This window comes from Harpegnathos saltator, unplaced genomic scaffold (assembly GCF_003227715.2).
Source record: "Harpegnathos saltator strain DR-91 unplaced genomic scaffold, Hsal_v8.6 scaffold18, whole genome shotgun sequence".
NCBI lineage: Eukaryota > Metazoa > Arthropoda > Insecta > Hymenoptera > Formicidae > Harpegnathos > Harpegnathos saltator.
Window position 1 is genome coordinate 826786 of NW_020229961.1, and position 4000 is coordinate 830785.

At 57.3% G+C, this 4000-nt stretch overlaps 1 protein-coding gene across 1 annotated transcript in view; it reads right to left on the minus strand.

Moving 5' to 3' along the window:
• LOC105181267 (C-Maf-inducing protein) overlaps nucleotides 1-2132 on the minus strand; it is a 38940-nt gene extending 36808 nt beyond the window's left edge. The window contains exon 1 of the mRNA XM_025297501.1: nucleotides 1120-2132. The gene's annotated coding sequence lies outside the window, so the exon portion shown is untranslated. The remainder of the gene's footprint in view (nucleotides 1-1119) is intronic.
• Between the last annotated feature and the right edge of the window lie 1868 nt (nucleotides 2133-4000).

The following is a 4000-nucleotide window of genomic DNA, read 5'->3' on the forward strand; positions in this document are numbered from 1 at the left end:
AGACGATCGGTGAGAAACGGCCAGGAAGTTTGCCGGTTGGAGGTGGTCCCGCTAACTGGATAATCCAGCGGATTCCTGTACATTCGCGGCGCGGCACCGCGCGCACCGAACTCGAGTTAAACTCGTGACGTTACATCCGCCATGCCGATTAAAACGGATCGCGTTGTGTACACGGCACGAACGATTCCGCGATTAGATAATACCGACGCGCTTATCGCCGCCAATTTTTTCACCTTTACAGCCGCGCGTGGATTATTCCACTGTTTGCGTAGTGGCGTAAATTCAAGAAAGAAATCGCTGTCTGTGAAATCTCTCTCTGTCTCTCTCTCTGTCTCTCTCTCTCTCTCTCTCTTCCTCGACGACAAACTCCTCTCAAAGAAAGTAACCACCGCGTTCGACCGGAAGTCTTTTTCGTCAATCCAAGGATAAAGGCACACGCTTTCGCGCTCATCCAGTGCCTCGTTATCCCGTCTACCGCATCATCCTGCTGCTTCGTGCGTCATAGCGCAACTTTCAAATTCTCTGTAGACGTACATCCTTACTTGACACTTCAGCACCACTTTCAGCGGACGCGTGTAGCATCAGCGTTTCCCCCCGATCCAAACAGCTCCTGCTCTCGCCCAGGTGCTCACAAGTGCGGAACTCTTTTGCTTTCAAAGCCGTCAAAGCGCACTGCTATCGCACGCGTCCGCTCGCAATTTCCGCGTTTGATCTTCCCTCCCTTGCAATGTCTCGGTCGACTTTTGCGGTCGCTGCTCGAAAGAGGAAGGGAGAGAGAGAGAGAGAGGGAGAGAGAGAGAGAGAGAGAGAGAGAGAGAAAGAGAGGAGGAGGAGGAGGGTAAGAGAGAGAGAGAGAGAGAGAGAGAGAGAGAGAGAGAGAGAGAGAGAGAGAGTGAGAGAGAGAGAGAGTGAGAGAGAGACTCGGCAACTGAAAACGCGACCGTTTTCTCGAGGCGTGCTCCACTGACGCAAGCGGCGGGCTCGCTCACGCTCTATCTATCTCGCGACCTCTCTTTTTCTCGCCACGCGCGAGAGCTGCGCGCGCTCGAGTCCGTTTCTCCGCCTCTCGCTTCCTCAGCCGCTCTCTCCTTCAGCCACCGCGAAGGTGCCGCCGCGTACCGAAATCAATCAGCAGCGTCTGTCTTCCGCGACGGATGCGTGCACTCTTTTCCTGCCTGTGTCGCGTTATCACGTGAGGATGACGGAAAACAACGGTACCGCGGCCGACGGAACAACGTCCTCCTCCCGCGGCGGCGGGACCGCACGCGCCGCGCGCACTTGCCGCGACCCCCGGACGAGCGACGTCGCGTCGTTTCCTCCTCGTCCAAGAGGAACTCCCCACCCACCCGCGTCCGTCCACTCCTCTCCTTTATCAACAGGCGCGCACTCAGGTCAGGTCGCCGGTCGGTCGGTCCTGCGGCTGCACCTGCGGTGGTCTCGAGGCGAGGCGATCCGCTGCGCTCCGCTCCCAAATACGACCGCGTTTTCGTCGCGACGCAGCCCGCAGTAGTCGCGAATGACGTCTTCCTCTTGGCGAGAACAGCCGCCACCGCCGTCGCCGCCGCTGCGGCCTCTCCTCCTCCCGCTTCCGGCGCTTTAATTATCCCCCGACCCCGTCGGCGCGACGCTGGCCGACGCTAACCGAGCACCGCGTCGCGCAGGTGGTCGCGGACGTACGGGCGCGTCGCCAAGCGCGACGACAGCGACGGCGTCACGGAGACACGTGGTGTTGTCGCGACTCGGTCCGCACGCACAGACCAGCTCGTTCGTTCTCGGCGACACTGACGAGCCGACGTGTCTCGACCGAGCCGCTCCTCCAGTTCTCACCGTCGTCGTCGCTGTTGCTGCTTCTCTTCTTCTTTGTCCTCCCGCGCTCCTCCCCTGCGCATCCTCGTCGACGGCACACGCGGAGAGACTCCTCTCGGACGACTGAAGCGCGAACGGCTCGCGCGCGCGACTCGTCGATACGAAGACGCGACACCGACGACAGCGTCGACGACGACGACGACGACGGTCGCGACCGCGACGGCGTCAGCGGGCTTCAGGCATGCGTGCTGGACGAGCCATCGCGCTTTCACACCTGTCCACCTGCCGCGCTCCTCTTCTTATCTCAGCGACCTTTTCTCTCCCCCCCCCCCTCTCTCTCTCTTTCTCTGACTGTCCTTCCGCCGGATCAGTACACGAAGAGCAGAAGGTGGAAGGCCATGAGTTGATTCCCGCAAGGGGTAACAGACTCGATGTCGATGGTTCCGTCAGCACTGCGCGAATTCCAGCTGATCAAAGTCGCCGTGAGGAAACGATCCAGCAGAGTCAGAAACATCTACGGAACGTCTTTTCAGGGTCCTCCTGCAGGATTTCTTCACGTTTCAAGAGGACTCTTCTTTTTTTATTTCGCGCAGACCATTGCAGGTCACTCGGTGACCTTTGGAATTTTCCCACGTACAAAAGTTCTCGTCGATAAGTGTCGTGTAGAATGCCGACTTTCCTCGCAATTTCTTCGAGAGATCTTTAAGATTGCACGAACTCGTGCGAGAGACGTCGCGTGTCGTCGCCGTCTCACGAACGCCGTCACCTCGGCGAGTAAAGTCAATCGAAGCGGAAAAATACTTCGATTGAATTCAACATTCGCGCACCGACGAGCGCGTCTGCGCGCTTCCGCTTGGATCGCGCCGCGACTCGCGCTGTTGACACTGCGACTTCTTGATGGCAATAACGACCTTATGTGCACAGTCTCCTTTTTTCTGCCTCCGGCGGGTGCGCAGCTGCCTGCGGCGTGTCATTGTTGCATCAAACGCAGCTCCCGCGTTCTATATTCCGCGACACGTGTGTATTTATAAACCCAGCGAGAGAAAGAACCCGACGGCCAGCAGCTCGATCTCGACGTCGCCGGCGACAATTTCTGCGCGAGAAAGGTGACCTCGTGCGAGTCGGCGACTCGTACGAAGCGCTCCCAAGATCAAGAGCGGATCATCGATCCGTTCTGCATTCTCCACGGAGCCTCATGACTCCGCATGACACTTGGCGCGTGCTCGCGGTAAGTCGAGGAAATCTAACTTTCTTGCGCGTCGAGAAGCAAGCAAGCAAGCAAGCAAGCAAGCAAGCAAGCAAGCCAGCCAGCCGATGGATACACTTTCGGTTCTATGAGAACGCGCGGGCACGGCGTCCACCTCTCGGCAATCTCTTATTTTTACACTCGCAGCCGCGAAAACAGCACGTCGCGAGCTCTTCTTCCTCTTGCGAGCGGAATCCCGCTTTCTCTCTTCTGCTTTCTATCTCAGCTTTTTTCATCGAGTATCCCTCGCCATTACGTCCCTCGGTAACACGCTCTTCGTGCGAACGCGAGCTTCCTTTACGATTCGAGTAGTAGATTTGTTTTCGCCTCGCGGCAAATCGTATACAGTTCGCGCACGCGAGACTTCATTTCAAGACTGTGCAGTAATCTTGGCGCGCCAATGTCCAATCGCTGACGTCAATCCCTCGACGTTATACAATTCCTGCGGAATTCAAGAGACGCATACCCTAACGCCATCGCGGTATGCACCACCGCGCGCGCACACGTCGGTCACGCAACTGTAAAGCGCCGGCAAGCTCACGCACGATAATAGCCGCGCTCGCTTAAAAGTTCGTTTAGGTTTCGTCCGAGTGGATGCGCGATATCGCACGCGAGCCTATAGTCGACGCGCGTTAACTTCGTCACCCGGCCGACGAAAGCACGGTCCGGTACGAAGCACGAAGGCCTCTCGGCTTCTCGCGATAACAGTACCCATTCGTTCCTGATCCGTTTGATCCTGACGTTGACGTGCCTGAACTTCAAATTGCTCTCAATCCCGAGGCTCGCACTGACGGAGCCAGCGAGACTGCTTCGTCGCGATGGGCGTCATTGAGGAGCGTGCAACTTTCGCCGGCGACCTTATTAAATCTAACGCGGCCCCGCTGAACGATCAGCATGGGGAACTTTTACAGTTGAGTTTACACAAAATGTTACTGGACAAACACAATG